The 25,047-nt window shown below is 45.6% G+C and overlaps 1 protein-coding gene across 1 annotated transcript in view; it reads right to left on the reverse strand.

The window, feature by feature from the left end:
- LOC124595787 (transcription factor collier) overlaps positions 1-25,047 on the reverse strand; it is a 480,633-nt gene that overhangs the window by 118,477 nt on the left and 337,109 nt on the right. The window lies entirely within an intron of this gene.

Raw genomic sequence — 25,047 nt, forward strand, 5'->3', positions numbered from 1 at the left:
GAATTGTAATGCCGTCGGGGACAAACATTCCCAGCTATACGTGTAACTCATTTTCCCATGACGGTGCCCGATAACAGCCATGTTGTCATAAACCATCATACCGAAGTAGTTTGTAATGGTTCTCGTCGTCTTTTTTTTAAATGGCATGATGGTCTGTTGGCAACGCTGTCCTCAGACGCATATCCGCTGCTAGTCAAAATTTACGGACGGAATTTCTCTAAGTCTTACAGGTTTTGCAGCATTACCCACTCCTGTGCCAGAAAAATTGTCAGATCGGTGACACTAGAATTTGCTTCGTTAAGTTTCCTGTAACCAGGAGAATCATTGTAGAGTGGCTGAAGCAGAAAGAGCCTTTCTGCAGAATTATTTTCGAATCATTATCGTCGTCAATTTTTGCTTGCATTTGTTGTCAGCGACCGCTATTCTCGTCAGCCCATTGTATCTGAAGAATTAATGTTACCTATCTCTTACATAATGCATGTCATTTACGAGTTCGTTGATGTGTCTAGAAAACGTACGGGTGCTGCCTTCACTTTTGAAGTTAGGTGTCGTTTGACTTTTCTTTGCTTTCCCCAGAAGACACACTAGCACTGCCTGTGCCACTGAATTTAGTATGTTGTCGACTTATATCTTTATATAATAACTAAAACGTGCAAGCAAAGTTAATAACGTGATTAATAATGCAAGAGGAAGACGCACCAATGGCATGCTTTACAGAAACACAGCTCTTCTGGCTGAAGGTAAAAATGATATGGAGAGACTGTTGTATGATTGGCGCAGCCTGTCACAACATAATATGGATTAACAAACCGAAGGTAAAAACTCTGCAGCTCGTTAGCACAAAACTCCGGAAAAGTGGTCAAAAAAATGAAAGATTTCTTCCATCTACGAAACAAGATTACACATGGTAGCGATTACAAATAAAATATCATTCAGAGGTTGATAGCAGTAAAGACAGTTTCCTTCAATGAAAGAGGAATAATTTCCGAGAAATGTACCCCTGGGGCACAGCGGAGTTTCGAAGCGAAACGGGAAAACTGGAGAAGAAAGTGAAAGGATGTTCGGTGTGGTGCTACAAAATTCTGTTAAAATTTAATGTTGAGACAAATTACTAAGTGGAGAGGTATTACAAAAAATAACAGTGGAAATTTATGGAAAGTGGTTATTACAGGGAGGGACTGAGTAGTCAGACATGCACTAATGCACTCACAAGTAGTTAACCTGCGCTGGGAGGCGGAGTAGGAAACAAACATTGTAGGGTCACCCAAAGATTACAATACAAAGGAGCCTCCGAAAGTAACGCACAATAATTTTATTAGCAAAATGTTTATCAGGTAACAAAACAAAAATAAGCACAAATGAACTTATATTTTCACTGAAATTTCTACAAAGTCACCAACGTTCTCAACACATTTCTTCCAGCGTGGCACCAGTTTCAATATGCCCTGTTCGTAGGAGTCTCTTTGGTTGGAGTATAGCCATCGCCGTATCGCTGATTTCACTTCCGCATCTGTCGCAAAGCGTTCGCAGAGCAGAAATTTCTTCCTGGGGCAAAACAGATGAAGGTGCGACGGTGCAAGGTCCGGACTGGATGATGGAGCCCCTCCCATCCAAATTTGGCGACTTTCTCAGGAACAGGAGCATTGCCATGAAGAAGTTTGACACCGTCAGCATTAATGTTCTGGCGTTTGACACGAAGGGCACTTTCTTAGCAGACCGGTCACTCTCAATTTTTTTCGTACTGAGGAAACAGCATATTTCCACTCTATAGAGGCCAGCTTGGTTTTGGAGCGTGTAGTGGTACGCCACACCAGTGACGATTCCATTCAGGAACTCATTCCCTTCTGCGACGTGATGTGGTAAGTGATCCAAGCCTGTAATCAATCGCAGGCCCACGTGGTTCTCTGTCAGGTTCTTAGGTACCCATCGAGCATTGACTTTATGAAATTTGAACTCGTCGTGAACAGTATCGTACACCGCACCATAGGAAATGTTGAACTGCTTCTATGAAGATCGCAAGTTTACACGCCGGTCGTTCAAAATTGCTACCTCAGTGTTTCCGATATTCTGTGGGTTTGCAGCTGTTACCGGCCACCCGGAGCGTGGCGAATCACTACGGTTCACACTGCCCTCTTGAAGGAACGCACGCCACCTGGAGACATTGCTACAGTCCATACAGTCGTCCCTATACACGCCACACATGTCCCTGTGACTTTCGTTCGGTTTATCTCCTTTGGCCACAAATATCGTACTACACATCGCTGCTCTTACAAGCTGACGACAGTAACATGGGCGCAATGCTTATTTTGTAGTTGAGACTTCTCTCACTTGAACTGCACATGTAAACAAAATACCTCTGTAGAGCAAACTTCAAACTATATCGTCCTGAAATTTCAACATCCTACCTGCAATATCAGTGAAAAAAAGTTATTGGGCGTTATATTCCGATTGTGGATGTACAGAGATGACTAGATGAACACAAGAAGAGGTAGAGGACAGCTAAAACCAATGAAAATACTGACGACTGACGATCTTTTTGATTTTCCATTACGTTCACATCGTTAATGGGCCTTAGGACGGATGAGCGCAGTCTTTCTTCTGGACCGAATGAGGTAGCACAGGGGTTAACACGCGGATCTAGCATTCAGAAGGGCGAAGGTTGAAATTACCGTTGCTCAAGGCAAATGCCGTGATCGTTCCTTTGATAAGGACACGGCCGATTTCCTTCTCTGTCCTTCTCCCGACCTGATGTCTGATGTTTCAATCGCTGTCGACGTTGAACGCTAAGCCTCCGCCCATCTTTCTTCTTGGTCTCCCAAGAGAAGTATTTCTCCGGCTGACTGTGAGTTGTAGGGCTTTATCCTCTGACCCTAAGAAGACGTTTGTGGTGAGTTTCTGCTGGTGCAGCTAAAAGCCAGAGTCTGATCTATACTGTCTGGGTAAGGCTCTAAGTTATTATTGTTCGTGGAGATTGTTGTTGTTGTTGTTGTTGTTGTTAATGTGATCTTCAGTCCGAAGATTGGTTTGATGCAGCTATCCATGCTATTCTATCCCGTGCGAGCCTCTTCATCTCCAAATAACTATTGCAACCTACATCTTCTTGAACCTGCTTAATGTGTTCATCTCTTGACCTCCCTACGATTTTTACCCGACACACTTCCTTCCAGTACTAAACTGCTGACCCCTTGATGTCTCAGAATGCTTCCTATCAACCGATACCTTCTTTTGGTGAAGCTGTGCCACAAATTACTGTCCTCCACAATTGTACAGTTACGTGATCTACCCATCTAATCTTCAGCATTCTTCTCTAGCACCACATTTCGAAAGCTTCTATTCTTTTTTTTTATCTAAACTGTTTACTGTCCATGTTTCACTTCCATACGTGGTAAGACTGACACTTAAATTTCTTCTTCAAAAATACATTTCTTGCCATTATTTTACTGCCCAAATAGCAAAACTCATCTACTACTTTAGGTGTCTCGTTTCCGAATCCAATTCCCTTAGAATCACCTGATTTAATTCCATTACATTCCATTATCCTTGTTTTGCTTTTGCTGATGTTCATCGTATATCCTTCTTTCAAGATACTTTCCATTCTGTTCAACTACTGTTTCAAGTCCTTTGCAGTCTCTGACAGAATTAGAGTATCATCTGCAAACCTCAAAGTTTTATTTCTCCTGCCTGAACTTTAGTTCCTATTCCCAATGTTTCTTTGGTTTCCTTTACTGCTTATTCAGTGTGCATACTGAATAACATCGGGGATAGACTACAAGCCTGTCTCACTTTCTTTTCAAGCTATAAATAGCCTTTCGCTCCCAGTCTTTTACTCCTGCAACCTTCAGAATTTCAAAGAGAGTATTCCAGTCAACATTGTCGAATGCTTTCTAAGGGTCAGTATTGCCTCGCGTGTTCCTACATTTCTCCGGTATCCAAACTGATATTCCCTGAGGTTGGCTTCTACCAGTTTTCCCGTTGTTCCGTAAAGAATTCGTGTTAGTATTTTGCAACCATTACTCATTAAACTGGTAGTTCGGTAATTTTCACACCTGTCAGCAACTGCTTCTTTGGAATTGAAATTACTACATTCTTCTTGAAGTCTGAGGGTATTTCACCTATCTCACAGATCTTCCATACCGGGTGGAATAGTTTTGTCATAGCTGGCTCTCCCAAGGCTGTAGTAGTTCTGACGAAATAACGTCTACTCCAGTGGCCTTGTGTCGACTTAGATCTTTCAGAGCTTTGTCAAATTCTTCTCGCAGTATCATAATCTCCCATTTCACCTTCATCTACACCACTTCCCTTTCTATAATATTGCTTTCAAGTTAATCTCACTTGTAGAGATCCATCTACACCACTTCCCTTTCCATAATATTGCTTTCACGTTAATATCCCTTGTAGAGATCCTCTATATACTCCTTCCACTTTTCGACTTTTTCTTCTTTGCTTAGGACTGGTTTACCATCTGAGCTCTTGATATTCATACAGCTGCTTCTCTTTTCCCCAAAGGTCTCTTTAGTTTTCTTTTTGGCGGCATTTATCTTTCCCCTAGTGAAACAAGCTTCTAAGTCCTTACATCTGTCCTCTAGCCATTCCGCCTCATTTTTTAAACGTTTGTGTTTCCTTTCGACTGCTCTATTTGCTGCATTTTCAGAGCTTTCCTTTTATCAATTAAATTCAATATCTCTTGTGTTATGCAGAGATTTCTAATAAGCCTTCTCTTTTTACCTATTTGGTCCTCTGATGCCTTCAGTATTTCATCTCTTAAAACTACTCATTCGTTCTCTACTGTATTCCTTTCCCCCGTTCTCGTCTACCGTTGCCTAATGCTCCCTCTGAAACTCTCTACAGCCGCTCATTCTTTCATTTTATCCAGGACTCATGTCCTTAATTTCCTACCTTTCTTCCAACTTCTTCAGTTTTAATCTACAGTTCACAACCAATAAATCGTGGTCAGAATCCACATTTTCCACTGGATACCTCATACAATTTAAAATCTGGTTCCTACATCTCTGTCTAACAATTATATAATCAGGCTGAAACCTTCCTGTGTCTCCAGACGTCTTCTACGTGCACAACCTTCTTCTGTGACCCTTACACCAAGTGTTACAAATGATTAAATCATCCCTTGGCCCAGTCCACATCACCTACTACTTTTCCTTCCCTTCCTTTTCCTACCATCGAATTCTAGTTCCTCATCACCATTAAATTTTCGTCTCCTTTAACTATCTGAATACACTCCCGGAAATGGAAAAAAGAACAAATTGACACCGGTGTGTCAGACCCACCATACTTGCTCCGGACACTGCGAGAGGGCTGTACAAGCAATGATCACACGCACGGCACAGCGGACACACCAGGAACCGCGGTGTTGGCCGTCGAATGGCGCTAGCTGCGCAGCATTTGTGCACCGCCGCCGTCAGTGTCAGCCAGTTTGCCGTGGCATACGGAGCTCCATCGCAGTCTTTAACACTGGTAGCATGCCGCGACAGCGTGGACGTGAACCGTATGTGCAGTTGACGGACTTTGAGCGAGGGCGTATAGTGGGCATGCGGGAGGCCGGGTGGACGTACCGCCGAATTGCTCAACACGGGGGATGTGAGGTCTCCACAGTAAATCGATGTTGTCGCCAGTGGTCGGCGGAAGGTGCACGTGTCCGTCGACCTGGGACCGGACCGCAGCGACGCACGGATGCACGCCAAGACCGTAGGATCCTACGCAGTGCCGTAGGGGACCGCACCGCCACTTCCCAGCAAATTAGGGACACTGTTGCTCCTGGGGTATCGGCGACGACCATTCGCAACCGTCTCCATGAAGCTGGGCTACGGTCCCGCACACCGTTAGGCCGTCTTCCGCTCACGCCCCAACATCGTGCAGCCCGCCTCCAGTGGTGTCGCGACAGGCGTGAATGGAGGGACGAATGGAGACGTGTCGTCTTCAGCGATGAGAGTCGCTTCTGCCTTGGTGCCAATGATGGTCGTATGCGTGTTTGGCGCCGTGCAGGTGAGCGCCACAATCAGGACTGCATACGACCGAGGCACACAGGGCCAACACCCGGCATCATGGTGTGGGGAGCGATCCCCTACACTGGCCGTACACCACTGGTGATCGTCGAGGGGACACTGAATAGTGCACGGTACATCCAAACCGTCATCGAACCCATCGTTCTACCATTCATAGACCGACAAGGGAACTTGCTGTTCCAACAGGACAATGCACGTCCGCATGTATCCCGTGCCACCCAACGTGCTCTAGAAGGTGTAAGTCAACTACCCTGGCCAGCAAGATCTCCGGATCTGTCCCCCATTGAGCACGTTTGGGACTGGATGAAGCGTCGTCTCACGCGGTCTGCACGTCCAGCACGAACGCTGGTCCAACTGAGGCGCCAGGTGGAAATGGCATGGCAAGCCGTTCCACAGGACTACATCCAGCATCTCTACGATCGTCTCCATGGGAGAATAGCAGCCTGCATTGCTGCGAAAGGTGGATATACACTGTACTAGTGCCGACATTGTGCATGCTCTGTTGCCTGTGTCTATGTGCCTGTGGTTCTGTCAGTGTGATCATGTGATGTATCTGACCCCAGGAATGTGTCAATAAAGTTTCCCCTTCCTGGGACAATGAATTCACGGTGTTCTTATTTCAATTTCCAGGAGTGTACTTTATTTTATCTGATCATACATTTCTTCAATCTCTTCATCATCTACAGAGCTAGTCTATCTTGTTTACGATAGTGCGTTCGCTATGCTGTTCAAAGTAGCCTACCCAAATTCCTATTTTCTTATTCATTACTAAACCCACTCCTGGATTACCCCTATCTGACTTCGTATTTATAACTGTGTATTCACCTGACCAGAAATCCTGTTCCGCCTGCCACCAAACTTCAGTAATTCCCACTATATCTAACTTCAACCTATCCATTTCACTTTTTAACTTTTCTAACCTACTTGCCTGCTTAAGAGACCTAACATTCCACGCTACGATCCGGAGAATGTCACTTTGTTTCTCCCGAAGACGACATCCTTCTGGCCGGCCGAAGTGGCCGTGCGGTTAAAGGCGCTGCAGTCTGGAACCGCAAGACCGCTACGGTCGCAGGTTCGAATCCTGCCTCGGGCATGGATGTTTGTGATGTCCTTAGGTTAGTTAGGTTTAACTAGTTCTAAGTTCTAGGGGACTAATAACCTCAGCAGTTGAGTCCCATAGTGCTCAGAGCCATTTGAACCATTTGACATCCTTCTGAGTAGTGTCCACCCGGAGATTCAAGTGGGGGACTACTTTCCCTCCGGAATATTTCACATATGAGGACGCCATCATCATTTAACCGTACAGAAGGGCTGCATGACCCCGGGAAAAATTATGGCTGTACAGTAGTTTCCCCTTGCATTCAACGGTTCGCAGTACCAGCACAGCAAAGCCTTTTCGGTTAATGTTATAAGGCCGTATCAGTCAATAATCCAGGCAGTTGTGCCTGAAACTACTGAAAAGGCTGCTGCCCCTCTTCAGAAACCACACGTCTGTCTGGCATCTCCGTTGCGGTTGCACCTACGGTACGGCTATCTGTATCGCTGAGACATGCGAGCCTGCCAACCGACAGCAAGATCTACGGTTCACGGGGAGGGCGGGAGGGGTGAAGCTTAAGCTGCTCGTTGTCTTTCCCCATTGCTTAGCTTGGCCCTGGTGGCCCTGGTAGAACGGCAAGTCGCCCCTGCAGTAGAGGACTCTGCATGCCCGACACGTGAAGCGACACTCTTCCGGATGGCGGAAGACGGCGCGTGGCGCGCGGAGCGGCGGCGCTGATCAGCAGGCGAGGCGGACACCGGCGCTAAGGGCGACCGACACGGCCGGCCGCGCGCCAATCTAGTCGCCGGCCGGAGCCAATTACCGCCGCCTCGGCCGGGGGGCCAGGGGGCGTCGCGGCGCAAACTTGGCCGCAAAGTGCGTACCGACGGGGCGCCGCGTCTGCCCACATCAAACACCACCGCTGATCGCTCTGTACTCACCCTCTCTTGCGATACAAGTAACCACGTCAGTACCAGCTAACAACGGTACGGTTATTCTCATCCAACTTTTACTCTAACTGTGTACTTGTATTATATTCTGGTGTACCAGTGTAGTCCAGCTGCACAACACAGACTGGCCGAACTGCCTGTGGGTAGAGTTGCTCTCTACAAAAGCTACGGTTCGGTAGTTTTGGTACACTATAAGACGTAGTAAATGGTAGAATTACGGTATTATTGGTACCATTGGCAGGGAAACAAATAAATGAAAGTGTGAGAGAGAAACTGGGAGCTGGCGAATTCTCTCTTTATTTTTTGTTTTGCACGTTATTAGAACCGCACATTGTTCACCATTAGTCCATTGTGTACTTCATATCCTTACAAAATACAAGATGGATTTTACAAGTGATAAAAACTGGTTGATCACGTAACTCTTACGCTTTTACGTAGCGAAAGCTATTACTTTGATGCAAGAAGAGTTTACGTGCGCAAACAAAAAGCAAACTATAGAACTAATGTTATTCTGTACTCAATAAAAGGTTCTTCATAATGATGAAAGGCAACAGTTTCCTGTTATTAGTGATAAGCTGTTTATGAATAGCGGAAACATGCTTTATATGAGCTCTACGAAGTATTGAAGCGATGTTTGACTTTTCTTTTGTTGTCAGTTTTTAATTGTACTTTTTTTTGGGGTATTTGCGTTTTCTAGCGCTATATGATAAATCTCTGTTTACAAATAAAACCTCAATTAAACTCTGACAATTTCAGTTCTGCTATAAACATGCGCTGTTGCCATTTTTCGGGGTGCACTCAGCCTCGTGATGCCAATTGAGGAGCTACTCGAACGAATAGTAGCGGCTTCGGTCAAGAATACCGTCTTACGACCGGGAGAGCGGTGTGCTGATTCCACGCCCCTCCTATCCGCATTCTCCACCGAGGATGACACGGCGGTCGGATCGTTCCGGTAGACCACTCGTACCCTGAAGATTGAGTGCTTTATAAACAATGTTTATTTATAAGTAAGCGACAGGACGATAACTATGTACAACAAAAATGTTCCAAAGCTACGCGGCATCACTCAACTTATCGACAGTTTACCACCTCCAATTTCTAGGAGAATATAGTAAGACACTGACTGATCTCATACACAAACAAAGCGATCGAAATGGGCGACGCCCGATGGGTACGCAACACATCTAACATACAGGTAACGCGGCTACGATCTTAGCTGACCAAAGCTGCCAGGAAAACTACCGCATCTACGCATACGTATGATAGTCTAACGTAGCCTGTGGTAGTTATACGACTTACGTATGGGTAACTAAATTGTTTTACGGTACTTCTCAGTCACGGATCACACGAACAGTATCCTGATCGGTTAGTAGGTCATAGTTGGTGTACTGTTCAATAGAAATAAAAATTGATGTAGCAAAATACTAGGTAACTAAATTGTAACTCAAACTAACTTCTATATCTCAGTATAAGCACATGCATCTTTCGCATATTAGTTCGTCAACTGAAGAGGCTAACAGAGGCGCTCAAGCCTAAACCTACAAGGGGACTTCAAAAGTAAGTTACGCATGTCTTTTAACGCTAAGACCATTGTGCAACGACTGGGGTACATTGTTAGAAGAGAGTCCATGTTCCGGGTTTCCTGTAGACGCAGTTGTGCTGTGGTGCGGATATCGCATTTTGACAGTGAAATCGTTGTTTAGTTGTACTGACTTGGTGAGGTTTACCAAATTGTAAACAATCCATGTGGTTCCATGAAAAATAACTTTTTACATGACTTTTTAGATCCGGATTTTTCTACTGTATCCAAAGACTTTCATATCAATGATTCTCAGAAAATTACAAGGAAGTAGACGAGAGGAGGGGTGGAGGATGTTCACGATAAATTATACACGCTCCAGTGCATCATAACTTCTTCTCTATTTTATGGTGGAGGAGGTGCGGCTAAATTACCTTGCTTTACTGATCAGTGTGATCCTGTCAAATCTTATCGAACAATTTTCCAAGTTTAAGTGTGTGGAAGGTTTTCCAGGTTCGTCGATAACATATTCTACATCTACATACACATACACTCCGCAAGCCACCGTACGGTGCTTGGAGGAGGTTACCCTGTACCACTGCTAGTCATTTACCATCCTGTTCCACTCGTAATCACAGAGAGGAAGAAACGACTGTCTATTTGCTTCCGTAAGAGTCGTAATTTCTAATATCATCTTTGTGGTCTTTACGCGAAATGTATGTTGCCTACAGTTGAATCATTCTCCAGTCAGTTTACAGTCGCCTTCCCTATTGAGGTTGCAGTTTCAGTTCTCGAATCATCTCTGAAATACTTGCATGTTGTTCGAACTTACCGGTAACAAATCTAGTAGCTCGCCTCTGAATTTCTTCAGAACATTCCTTTAATCCGAGCTGGTGCGAATCGCAAACACTAGAGCAGTACTCAATAGTTAGCCCTAGCGTCCTACGTACGGTCTCCTTTAAAGATGAACAACACTTTCCTAGAATTCTCCCAATAAATCAAAATCGACCATTCGCCTTCCCTACCGCAGTCGTCACATGCTCGTTCCATTTCGTATCACTTTGCAGCATTACGCCCAGATATTTAAACGACTTGACTCTATCAAGCTGAACACTACTACTGCTGTACCAGAACATTATGGGTTTGTTTTTGCTACTCATCTTCATTAAATTATATTTTTCTACATTAACAGCTAGCTGCCATTCATCCCACCCAACTAGAAATTTTATCTAAGTCATCTTGTATCCTCCTCCTCCAGTCTCTCGTCATCGACACCAGCATCAGCAGCAAATAACCCCAGATTGCGGTCCACATTGTCCGCCAGATCATTTATGTACTCGTATACAGAAAATAGTAGTAGTCCTACCACACTTTCCTGTCTCTGATGAACATTCGCCGTCAAGGACAACATACTGGATTTTATTACCTAAGAAGTCTTCGAGCCACTCACGTATCTGGGAATCTACACCATACGATCGTGCTTTCGTTAGAAGTGTGTAGTGGGGCACCGTGTCAAATGCTTTTCGGGGATCTAGAGGTATGGAACCTGCCTGTTGCCCTTCGTCCATAATTCGCAGTATATCATGCGAGCAAACGGCAAGCCGAGTTTCGCACTGCCGAAGTTTTCTGAAACCGTGCTGATTTGTGGGCATAAGCTTTTCGGTCTCTAGAAAATATTCGGACTGAGAATTGTTCAAGAAACCTCCAGCAAACCAGTGTTAAGGATATTGGTCTGTAGTTTTGGGGATCCGTTCTTTTCCGCTTCTTATACACAGGAGTCATATGTGCTTTTTTTCAGTCGCGAGAGACTTTTTGCTAAGCGAGAGACTCGCGATAAATGTAAGCCAAGTAAAAGGCCTACGTAAAACCGAACTGGGGTTCCATGCAGACTTGGCGACTTATTTGTTTTCAACTCTTGCAACTGTTTCTCTAGGTCAGGGACGCTTATTTGTATGTCGTACATACGGAACGGTGTGCGACGGTCAAAGGACGGTACGTTTGTGCCATTCTTCTGCACGAACGTTCCTTAAACGCGAAATTTATAACTTCGGATATCGTTTTGTTATCTTCTACTGCCACACCAGAGTAGTCAACGAGTTAGCCCGCTAAGCGATTTTACACAGGACCAGAATTATCTCGGTTTCTTGGCCACATCTTTTGCTACGGTATGACGGGTGTAGTTGTATGGTTCACGCATATATCTTTCCACAGACGCACAAATGTCTTCTAACCTTTATGAGATTGCAGTACCAGCATTGTTCAGAATTACGATGCAATGTTGCTTCGGACATGCATGCATTGCTTCGTAATTCTGAACAACACAGGCACTCCATTATCGTATTTATTCTCCAACAAAAAAAAATGGCTCTGAGCACTATAGGACTCAACTGCTGCGGTCATTAGTCCCCTAGAACTTAGAACTAGTTAAACCTAACTAACCTAAGGACATCACAAACATCCATGCCCGAGGCAGGATTCGAACCTGCGACCGTAGCGGTCTTGCGGTTCCAGACTGCAGCGCCTTTAACCGCACGGCCACTCCGGCCGGCTATTCTCCAACACCAGCCAAGCGTCTGTGAGTTAACAAAATGTCTCACCTGTACGGGAATATACATAAAGGATGTTCGAGTGTAGCGTGTAGACAAATGGTTAACGATGTATGGAAGTTTGAGTCTAACGGTGGAGCGCGCTCGGATAGCCTAACGGTAGGCAGAACTCTCGCGAGTTCGAGTGCGGTTCGGCACAAATTTTCACTGTCGTCATTCGATTATGCACCTGACGGTTGTCCATATTTGTAGCTGCGAATATATTTCATCTACTAACCTTTTCCTGTTTTCATTTGTGCGTTCTCTTTTGAACAGAGAGTGCGACAGAGCCTTCGGTTCCTCGGCGTTTTTCGAATTTCGTTGTTGAACCACAGTGGGTCTTTCCCGTCGTTAATCCGCTTACTAGGTACATACCTATCCAGAAGACGATTAACAGTCGGTTACCCTTTCCGACGTAATTGCGTCGCGTAGTGAAATCGCTTAAATCGCCCATTGCCTTTAGCACGCAAGCGTAGGTAGCAGACCATCTTACGAGCTTATGTGGAGAAACGGAGAATGAAATTAATAGTGATTTATCGATGACAAAAGACCACATTTCGAATGAACATAAACAAGATCAGTACGTCCGACATCTACTGTAGTGGAAATCAGTATATATAGACATGGACATTTGTAGGAAAATTGACAGTGTCGGTTGGAGCAGTTGTGCACCGTGTATATGAAATAGTATGAGATCCAGTATACTGACAAATGCAGTCAAATGTTATCACATTTGATGCCATTAGTACAATATATAAGAAGAAGTCAACGATTCAGTCGGTAGAGAATGGAAATCGGCATGAAGGCAGTCTGCTCTGTGGGCTGTTAGTGTGTGTATACATGCCTTTCCTGCACATAGGAAACACACACTATTAGTGACAATGCATATTGTGCACATAAACCATGATCGTGACAGCGTTACGCGGAAAACACTTATTATGTGATGAAAAAGCAAAAATCGGTGCGTAGAAGGAAATAGTACTCTCTAATGGTCAAATCTTGAAGAAGTTGAACCGTTCAAGTACAGTGATTTAGAATTTCGCTACATTTGCAGCAAGACATGGACAGACCGGAAAATAGGGACAACTTACAAAATTACCTGAGGCGTCGAAACGGTTACTTCTGCATAAAGCAAGGGCCACAAATCGTTATTTTCCTCAGCTTTTTGCTGAATTAACGTTACCGTTATCTGTCAGACGTGTACGACAAATTTTGTCAAATGCAAACGTCTTGCATTCAAGAAACGACTGATGAAACGTGCTCTAACACCCAAACATAAACAGGACAGATTAGAATTCGGACTCGAGAGTGGGATGAAGTGATCTTCAGTGATGATAATAAGTTTAGTTTAGATGATACGGATGGATTTCATTGTGACTGGCATGATCTGAGAACAGAGTACCAGATGAGAATGAGCCGGAATTTTGTTGGCGGAAGTGTTATGATTTGGGCAGCTTTTTGCAGTAAAGGTAAATCAAGCACAGTTTGGGTAAACGCTAGAATTAACTCTATTATGTGTACTGAGATGGTAGAGACAAAATGGATTAGAATGTACGAGGACCTAGGGAGGGAAATCTAATGTTCCCACAAGATAATGCACCTCTGCATGTTTCTGCTACAACAAGGAAATTATTTGAAGATAAAGATACCGATGTCTTGCCCTGGCCTGGATTTGAATGCCGTGGAAAACCTTTGGCGACTGCTTGGAAGGCGTGTTTAGCGCAATGGAAGGTAATTTCAGCCCGTACGTCAGATGAAAAGAGCGATACGAGAAGAGTGGGAGACAATTTCACTGCAAGAACGGCGCACCCTAACAAAATAAATGGCGAAGAGAATGTCTGAGGTAATTAGGAAGAGCGGAGGTTGGGCGAAATGCTAACACTGCACTAACACAACAGGACAATGAGTGCCTTTACACCAATCTCCACCCAGGGTATGCAAACGCCTTATTTTGTTCCTTGTGTTGTGAAAGAAACTACAATATGTAATTCCGTCATAATTGTTTATGTTTTATATACGCATACTATACCTTCATAATAAATTCCATTCATGTACGCTTCAGACATTTCGCAGGAACCCTTCCTTTATACCGACTACCACTCCTATATGCAGCTTAGGGAGAAAAAAAGACGCCGATGATTTCTCCACCGACGGAGCTAACCAGTCACGGTTGGCTCTCGCTTGACCAGTCCTCCGGAACACCCATCGGCGGAGCAGCCGAACGGTCGCCGCAGCGGGAGCGACTCGCATCTTGGCCGCGTGTTCTGCGACGAGGCAGGGAGGTGTATCGCGGTCGACGCGCTACGACGAATCAATTAAACGCGGCGTGTCGCGGGCCCCGGGGGGCGGCCGGCCGCGGCGCCGGCGCCTCCGTCCTCGGTGTAATGACAACATCTGACCGGCTGACCACCCCCTCCCCCTCTCCGCCCCTAATAATTATTTCACGAGGCCCACTCATATTTTTTACGGACATGTTTTTTTAAAGCCGTGCTCCAATTAACAGGGAAGCAGAAAACGTCGGTTTTAGGAAGTATTTTTTGTTGCTCGTCTGCCCCTTCCCCCTTTTTTCGTGCCTATTTTTTGTTTTTCGTTGCGGACGCCTGAATTTTTCATAGCGCGCCACACGTGACTGTATATGTGTCTATATGTGGGCATGTTTTGTGTCACATGCAATTAAATCAGAACACACGAATTGTGTACGGCCCGCGTGTAGCGGCCGGGCGGCGCGGCGCGGCGCGGCGAGTGTTTCTGTTAACTCCTGATTGTCTGGCCACAAAAAGCGCGCCGGCGCTGCTCCCCGGCGCGTGTAGCGAACATTCCCGTGTCCAAATGAAACTCCGCGATTTGGCCAGTCGGCTGCCGCCGCCGCCGCCGCCGCCAGCGCGGTCCCCGCCGGGCTCTGTAAACAGAAGCATTGTCGCGGTCCGGCGCCAGTTTCGCCAGTTTGTGTCTTGTATAAACACGGGGCATGTCATCCGCCCGCCGAAAGTGATTGTCGTGTTATGCTTTTTATGTTTCTCTTCTGCAGCGAACTGGCGGTGCAGACTCGCCGAAATAAAACAGAGGCGGCAAAAATAAAAAAATAAAAGGGAGAGAGAGACAGGGCGCAGTGGCAGGTTTCATTCCAGTTCTGAAAGTTGTTTCCGGGTTTGTGACAAACCGAGCGTTTCTCGTTTGTCCGCCAAACCGAACGCAGACAACTGGCGGGAAAATTTTAGAGATCAACGCGGTATAATTAACGAAATTTTTTCCGATACTGCGAAACGGATGTGGCTTGAATGTCACGATATCATTGAAATGATTAAATCATCGAGAGCACCTTAAAGGAAACAAATTCACATAAAATAGCGATAAATTACTTGAATGACGATTGTAAGTATTTGCAAAGAGTGAAAGACGTTTAAAAATGACTTACTACCTACTTCACCTTAAGTTATACAACAGCAAAAGCGTACATGTCTCTTTTTTACAGACAAAAACTGAGATATGTATTTATGTGAAGAGAGAAAAGTCAGGCAGGCGAGAAGGAAGGGAGATAGGGTTTAACCACTTACTCATGACGAGGGCGTTAGAGACGGAGTAAAACTTCGAGTAATACATGCGTGAGAAGGGAAGTCATTAGTATCTTTATCAAGGGAACCGTCTGACCAATCGCTTTAGTCAACTTAGGGAAACCTCGGGTAAACCTAAATCTGAACAACCTGACTGGGAGCCGCGCGGGGTAGCCGTACGGTCAGAAGCGCCTTGCCACAGTTCGCGCCGCTGCCCCCGTCGGAGGTTCGAGTCCTCCCTCGGGCTTGGATGTGTGTTGTCTTTAGCGGAAGTTAGGTTACGTTAGATTAAGTAGTGTATAGGCCTAGGGAACGATGACCTCAGCAGTTTGGTCCCATAGAACTTACCACAAATTTCCAATTTCCTGACTGGGATCTGAACCGTGCTCCATCAGAATGCTAAAACAGACCATTGACCACTGCGCCATATCCCTCGAAATAAAGCGATAAAAACGGCATTTATACACTACTTGCAGAATCCAAAATACATTGTTTGCATTGAAAATAAGTATGTAATTCTATGAAAACTGTATGCAAGGTAAACATATTTGGTAGCTGCGTAATAAATCTGTTTTACTTCGTACAGAGATATAGGGTAATTGTACCAAGTCCAGGGTCAATAATAGCGGTAATATCTCTAGTTGGTGGAATGCTGAAAGTAACTCTGGAATCAGACTCAGTGATCCACATGATGCCGACCAGCCTCTGTGTCATACTCTACACTCTTTTGTGGTTTAGACGCGGTGTGGAGGGGCTTGTGAGCGGTATTCCGTTCTCCTAGCCACTATAAGCTTTGCAGACCTCGGAGCCGCTACTTGTCGTTTAAATAGATTCTCAAGTGGCTTCATGAGGTTTAGTGCAATTCGCTCCAGTCCTTCCACTAAAGAAAAAGTTCTGATGGTACCCCACAACTGGACTCGTTTCTTCCACACGGTAGTCACACGTTCTAAAGGCGTCAGCGCGCGGGACGAGGCAGCTAACGTTGGCGTGCACGCAGGCGGGGTATCCAACGTCACGAGATACAGCGCCCACTGCAAATGGGACTGTCTCGTTACCATGATTTTGCACTCTCAGCGCTCTCTAGCGCGAGTTGTCGGCTCTATTGAGCTGGCAAACGGTGCAGTTTGTTCACGAAATTTCTATATTATCTCTAGGTATTAAGATGCACATTTTCTTCCTTGTCCATACGCTACTCGTGTTGTTCTGTCTTTGGTATGCGTAAATAATAGCTTCAGTATCCGTGAACAATAGTAAGACAAAAAGGAAAGATATATGTCCAGTCAGTAAGGACATTAGCTTCTAAAACTTCACCAAATCGAACCAAATCACTGCTGAAGGAGAATTTACGGAAATTATTCCTATTAATTTCGTAGGGGAGTTCAGCTACCTTTTAGAAAACGCGAAGGTAAAAAAAATGCAGATAAAGCAGGATTCAAACCTTACACCGACCTAATCTCTGTTCTGTGTCGTGGTGGCCCTACTCTTCCACGCTAGGCTGCAGCTTCATGGGCAGCATCTTTGTATTTAATATTACGGTCATTTAAAAGCTTTAATCGCCGAAATAATATTAATTTACAGCTAATTATAACAAATATTAACAAGAACGGCAGGTGGATCCTCAACTTGCCGTTGCCTTGAAACGGCTTATTCTCATAAAACGCGAGTTACAATGCGATGATAACTAAATACGAAAATTCTACAATCAATATGACGTCTCCCGATGTTTATTTACGAGAAACGTATCAATAACGATTCGTTCTCGAGACACTGAATGTGCTCGTACTCAGAAACAGCATAAGGTATAACATAAAAAGCACTGAATATTGGCTTCTACTGAACACGATAATGCAGTTCGGCGCCTAGCTTCCTGCAGGCCTCGACCTTCCTCGCCACGTCTCCGAAACATTGCAGAATTTATTTTGTGTTTCACGTGACGAAATGGCTCATCAAACTGCGATAACAGGCGGTGACGTCACAAAACTCGTAGACTGTCACGTCAACGTTAGCCAACTCGTCCCGCGTGCCGACGGATTTGCCGCCCAGCAACAGAGGCGAACTCTCGAATTAGAGAATATTGTTAACCAGAAATATGTATAGTTGCGTTACTTAAGCGATTTAGAATATGAGAATGCTGATATCTGCCGTTCTAATGGAAAATGAAGCCTTATTTTTGTTTTGGAAATGTTCGCTGAATTGACGAACTGAGTACCTTCAGTTACCTTTAACAATACCCTTGTAAAAGAGTTACAGAACATTTAGTATTCCTTAACATGGGAGTTAGCTATTTTCCGAGGTGCTGGTGTCAGTGAGTATGTAGGGGCGACACGGAGCGCTCTTCCCGCTATTCCGGGCGCAGTAAACAGTACGCGGCGCGGTAATGGCCCGTATCTCAAAGAGTCACCTTGTTCTTCGCCGGCAGAAGGCCTGGGACCACGTTAAGGCAAGGCGGCGGCAGCGGCGGCGGCGGTGCGCACTGCCAGCAGATAAGGCGTCGCGGCAATCTGGGCGCTGCGCCCTATCCTATCCTATCTGGCTGGCTGGCTGCCGTATTCACGAGGCGCTAGTGTGGCACGCTATTAAAATCGGAATCGGAACGAGCTGCGAGGCGGGGCAGGCTGCGAGGCGGCGGCTCCGGGCGCTGTGGCACAGCAGGCGCCCGGCGCGCTGTCTCTCCCGGCGCCAGCCAGCTCCCGGCAAATCCAATTCCCACCTTGACAATGGCGCAGAAAGAGATCCATTATTTACACTTTGACCCTCCGCTGCGCTTGGGGCGCGCGGCTCGGGCCGTGCCGAAAGAAAAACTATTACCCGTCGCATTGACTCCGGCTAAATTTCGTTCGGGATTAAATAAACGGCGCCGCGTCTAATGGCCCGCCTGACTCAGCGGTGAGGCGTGTCGGCGCTCGTGATTCACACCAACCACACCCACCGAGTTGTGCACTCCTGTCCTTACCGAAACATTCAGCAGCGTGTTTCGCACTTCATAAGGGGCACAACACTACTATTTATTGTATGCAGCTTGCACTACGCTACCTTACGCCAGCATGATTACTGCAACCTGCATTCCCTTGGACCTGTTCTCTGTAGTCAGGTCTTGGTCTCCCTCTACATCATTTACCTGCCACACTCCTCTCCATTACCAAACTGCTTCAAAAATGTTCAAATATGGGTGCAATCTTATGGGACTTAAATGCTGAGTCATCAGTCCCTAAGCTTACACACTACTTAACCTAAATTGTCTTAAGGACAAACACACACAATCATGCCCGAGGGAGAACTCGAACCTCCGTCGGGATCAGCCGCATAGTCCATGACTGCAGCGCCTAAGACCACTCGGCTAATCCTGCGCGGCACCGAACTCCTTGACCTATTTCTTGACGACGAGGGATGTATCCCTTCACTTAGTCCTATATGTGATTCAGTAACTCTTCATTGGTTACAGAAACTAAACACCATATTTTCAGCAGTCTTCTGTAGCGCCGCATCTCAGAAACATCTGTTCTTTTATTTTCTGTACTGCGCATCGTCCCCATTTTATCTATGTACAAAGGTACACTCCAGATAAATTCCTTTCAGGAAATACTTCTTAACAGGTAAATCTGTAATCCTCAGTGTATTGTTGTACGTTCTCACGGCATGCTTTCGGTTGTTCAACAAGTTTTTAACTGCATTTTTCTGCACGATATTTCGACGTACCAGTCAATCGCCTTCTTTAGATATTGCGAACTTTGTTATTATGCGTACTCTCTGTTTGGAGTGGAACGAGAACAAAAAAAAGTATCGTGCAGAGAAATGGAATCAACAGCTCGGCTTAACATTCGAAACCACACCATTAATGTTTCTCTCTTACACAAAATGCTTTCTTGCTATTCCCTCTGTATTTCATAACTTCTTTATTCCTGCCATCATTACCCTTGTTCTAAATTTGCTGATCTTCAAATTTCTAATCTCGTTTCAAGACAGTATCCATTCCGATGAAATGATTTCCCAAATGCTTTGCCAACTCATTCGTAAACATTAAAGTTTCATTTCTCCTCCTGCAATTTAAGTTAATTTGTAAATTTTTTCTTAGTTTACTGTACCGCTTGCTCAATGTACACACGAAATAATAAGACCGATCAACTACAATCGCTATTTCTCCTTTTCTTTACTTCCCTGTATTTTATATCTGACATCAGAACTTGAAAGAATGCATCCCCGTCTACATTTTCAAAAGAGTAATAGAATTTTATTTTTTAAATAATTACTAAATGGCACGGTGCAAAAAGTCAAATTAAATAAAAAGGAAAACGATGGATGTGAGTGGCTTGATTATGTAGCGCACCTCAGAAGAATGGTATACGCAAGGTAATGTCAACAGTGGCATTTGTTCACCAAACTAGCTGTGATTATTATTCTCCTTTAGAAGTAAGTAAAACTGAGAAAAGTACTTCATTATACGTGAGAAATATTCTAGAATATTATTAAATGTCTCAAAAGTTCTTCTTTCTTTCTTCTGATTGATGGTTTTGGAATTATTTGCAGAGGGTAATTTGCAGAACGTGGCGCCGCTTTCTCCGCCTCGCAAACCTCGTTGATAACGATATTTCCTGATGCGAGGAGCGAGCTTGTTCGTTCGTGCATAAGCTCACATCTCCGGGCTTAATTAGTCTCATATTTCGTCGAGCGGACAATATCACGACACGGCGGGCTAATAACTACAGCTCATCCTGAACAATGGGTTCGCCAGCGACTCACCGCTTGCGCACATTTGTCTCCAAGGACAAGAACAGTGCGAACAAAGGCGTTTGGTTAAACAAAGCTCGGCTGTGCCACCTGCCTGTACCGCGCCCATCCATTTCTCTCTCTCCGTGAGACGTGCGTGCGCGCGTGTGTGTGTGTGTGTGTGTGTGCGTGGCTGCGCCACATGGCTCAGGAATGTCTCCGGCAGATAATTGTCTCCATTACGCACGGCAGGCTGAAGTTGTGTCTACAGCGGGGCGACTTTTGTTAGGTAAACAGACTGCGAACACTGACGCAGGAGAGCGGGCGTGGGTGGGAGCGCTGCAAGGAGCGCGTCCGCAGCAAGACTGCGGCGGATCGGCCGCCTTTGTCGGTGGCCACGTGAGCGTGCGCGCACACGCCAGACTCGGAAAGCGCGTGCCCGCCCGCGTGTACACACCGGCCGCGGAGATCTCTGAAGGGCCCTCCCGTGCTGCTGCGCCGGCAGACACTTGCATATGTATGCGGATGACAATCCTCCGTAATACACTCGAGGAGGCTTGGCCAAATATTAGGACTGTCCCCGCCGACCTGCGGCCGATCTCCTTTCTTTGAGGGCAGATTATCCGCCAGCAACGAGCAAGGGGGTTGCAGTATTTGCACTCGCAGCGCTGGACCCAGTCTTATATCGGCTCGGACGGGCGTGTGTTTAACATTCATTACACGCTCCGCTAGCGCCGCCGCTACCTCCCAAGAATCTGCCGTCTCACCCTCTTCACTCGTGTATTGTTTGTTTATATCTCGCTAATGACATACGTGGTCGGGGGTTGGGAGAAGCACGAGCCGACACACTAAACAGGCTAGTGAAGCACTCTGGTCGCGAGTCGCTTCCCACTGAAATGAACTGCCGACATTTCGTCACTCAAACACTGTATTTTCGCGGCGTCTTCGAGCACACTGCGAAGAGTTGTCTGGTTCAACACCTTGCCAACCCTTCAACACAAACAGAATTTTTAATTATATTACCTAGTTAAAGAATTATAATTGGATGGATGTTTGCCGATAACAGATGGCCCATAGTTCTCGTGGCACTATACCTGTGCAGCAGAGGACATTTTTGCTATAAATTATAATAACCAAAGAACAAGATACGCGTCCGAAATATCTGCGGAAGGGAATGACTTTAGAATAATTTTGAATTTTGTAGTAAGCCTTTGCGCTGAGTCGACATTGAGCAGAACACATTGATTTTGGGTAGTGTGATAGTCATTTTCTGTAGGTTGTACAATGGCGGTGCACTACCCTTGGTAGCGGAGAGAGTTGGGTTGGGATGTTTTGGGGGAGGAGACCACACAACGAGGTCATCGGTCTCATCGCATTAGGGAAGGACGGGGAAGGAAGTCAGCCGTGCCCTTTCAAAGGAACCATCCCGGCATTTGCCTGGAGCGGTGTAGGGAAATCACGGAAAACCTAAATCAGGATGGCCGGACGCGGGATTGAACCGTCGTCCTCCCGAATGGTAGCGGAGAGACTGATATCAATTGCAGAACAGTGAATGAATCGCTAAGGTAAACGAACTTCCAGGTAACGATCTTAGTAGCTGCAAATATCGGTGGCGGAAAAATTTTTCGTCTTCGTAATTTTGCCTTTAGTGGGAGGAGAGATGTGAGTGGACAGCTGAAACTCACCAGGTGGTGCGACACTGGCCAGTCTCTGCGCTGCGTCTCGTGTAGTGTGGGTTTGTCACGCTACTGAGCATTATCAGCTGGAGCAGAGCTTGCTAGTCTTCACGGTGCTACTCGACGAAAGCAGGTTCTATGCCCCAACATCATTTAATATCTCGCAGTGTTGTCAACGACGCAAAATAGAGCGCTGTGTGCAATCACTACAGGCGGCTGTATTAAGCAGCTACGCTCGGTACACAGCAGAGTATTAACAAACGTCCGAGCGTACGGAATACATTTTCAGATATGTGAGACACACGAAGATATCTTAATTAACGGCGTTGTCGATGGGGCTTTAAAGTCTAGTCTTAATTCCTTCATTCTTCTGGACGGCGTGTGTTCATCCAGGATGAGGGTATCGTCAGGAATGCCCGAGGGAAACGTGATAACAGCGCTCTTGTTCTCTGTATACATAAACGATCTGCAGGATAGGGTGAGCAGCAGTCTGCGACTGTTTGCTGATGCCGCTGTCGTACAAGGGGCAGTGTCATCTTTAAGTGAGTATGGGAGCATTGGGAGAACTAGGCTCCATTTCTATTTGATGCGATGAATTGCTGCTTGCTGTAAATACAAAAAAATGTAAATTACTCCTGGTACGTAGAAAAAGCTCTACTATAATGTTCGAATTCAGTATTAATGGTCGGCTGATTAACGCAATCACGTCGGTTAAATATCTACATCTACATACATACTCCCCGACCCATCATCTGGTACGTAGCAGATGGTACCTTGTGCCACTATTAGTCATTTCCTTTCCTGTTCCACTCCCAAATTGAGGGAGAGAAAAACGACTGTTTGTATGCCTCGTACTAGCCCTAGTTTCTCTTATGTTATCTTTGTGATCCTTATGTGAGAAGTACGTCGGGGGTAGTGGAATCATTCTCCAGTCAGCTGCAAAGGTCAGTTCTAATTTTCTCAGCAATGTTTCTCGAAGAGAACGTCGCTTTCCCTCCAGAGATTATCATTTCCGTTCCTGAAACATCTTGGTGATACTCACTTGTTTATCGAATCTACCGGTAAAAACCTAGCAGCCCGCCCCTAAATTGCTTCGATGTCTTCCTTAGACCGGACCTGGCGGTGATCCCAAACACCGGCGTAACGTTGCAGAGCGACGTGAAATGGAACGAGCATGAGGTCAGTGCTAGGTTTAGGGGAATGATCGGCGTCGTTTTATTGGGAGAATTCTGGAAAAGTGCAGCTCGTCTATGAAGCAGACAGGCCACATACAGAACACTTACGTGACCGGTTCTTGAGTACTGGTCGAATGTTTTGGAGACTGCTTTGGTCAGATTAAAGTAGGACATTGAAACAATTCAGAAGCGCGCTGCTAGAATTGTTACCGATAGATTCGATAAACACGCAAGTATTACGGAAATGCTTCGTGAACTCCAGTGGGAACATCTGGAGTAAGAACACGTTATTTTCGAGTAACATTTAGAGAACCAGACTTGCGACAAACCGAAGAACGATCCTACTGCACCAACGTACGTCTTGTGTAAGGACCTGAAGACACGATGAGAGAATTCAGGTCTCATATGGCAGCATATGGGCAGCCGTTTCCCCTCACTCTGTTTGCAAGTGGGACAGTAAACGAGTAACTGGCAGTAGCACGATGTACCCTCCACCACGCACTGCATGGTGTCTTGCGGAATATGTAGATGTAAGCCACAACACTTACTTGTGGCGAAGAGAGGGATCACTGTCTGCGAAGGAACACCCGCCTTTCCAATTACGCTACTTGGCAGTAGCCCTGATCCTTTGCCAACCATTAACACCACAGACTTTATTTTACGAATGAAAATTATTTTAGATTGAATTTGGCTTCCATAAGTTCTTATCACAGTATTCCGTAGGTTGTTGCTAGAAATGGAGTAAACATAATTATTAAATTTTCATAATAGATGCGTGCTGTCTATGATGTTCAATACAGGAAAGCGGAGAGGAAAGAGAGATTTCATTTGTTCATTGCACGCTGAGACAAATGGAAGTATTTGAGTTTCTTAAGTTACAAGAAATTCTACAATTTTATTTTTAATGTAATGTGATGCATCAATGACGGCAATGGTAACAGATGTGGAACGCTTCTTGACAACAACGTAAATGGAAAAGAGAGAATACAGCGACGTGAACGAAGTAGTCTATCTGGCATTTGACTATGTCACAGAAAAAGGAATAATACATGAAACTGGATTTCACTGACAGGGACTTAAATCTAACCAATCTTCATTACGATTCGAAGACATAATTGCATTACGAGTTCCTCAAATTGTAAGATAGAGAATTTTTTCTACTAGTCTCAAGAAGAGAGAAAATTTAAACCCACCTCTTCGAAAGATTCAGCGAAAGGCAATTGTGGACACGGAAACCAGGCAAAGTGAGCTACACAAGAGTGCAGAAATGGGCAGTCGGCTCCTGATACTCGAGTTATTCCCCCTGACAGTGAGCTCATAAGCAAGCGTGCCTGGCGAGTGCTGCAGCATCGCGGAGGCGCCAACGGCAGCAGCAGCAGCGGCGGCGCGAGCCACCGGCCACGGGCTGCGGAAGCGGGCAAGTCAGCGCTGGCCGCGCCGCGCCGGCGAGGGGCAGGGATCGGCCGTGTAATAGGCTGCGGAATTAACTTAACATCCGTATCGGATGGCGAGGAGCCGGAGTTAATTGGACGGAAGGGAGGCGCCGCGACGCTTCGATCGCTATCGGCGTCGTTTGTCTTCGGCCGGCGGCGGCGGGGGCGCCTCGCGCAGACGACGCCCGTCGCTGCCTCCACCGCAAGACCTGCGGGTTGCGCTCTTCAACTGGATCATCTGCGCTCCACTTGCGTTAAATATATCTGCGCTGTGATAAGGCTGTTGCACCACAGTACATATATATTTCATTGAAATTTCTTATAAATTCTATTTTTGCCCTAGTTTCGTATTTCTTATTATCGCAAATGAAATACAACACACTTCAATGATCAACAGA

The sequence above is a fragment of the Schistocerca americana genome, chromosome 1 (assembly GCF_021461395.2).
Source record: "Schistocerca americana isolate TAMUIC-IGC-003095 chromosome 1, iqSchAmer2.1, whole genome shotgun sequence".
NCBI classification, from domain to species: domain Eukaryota; kingdom Metazoa; phylum Arthropoda; class Insecta; order Orthoptera; family Acrididae; genus Schistocerca; species Schistocerca americana.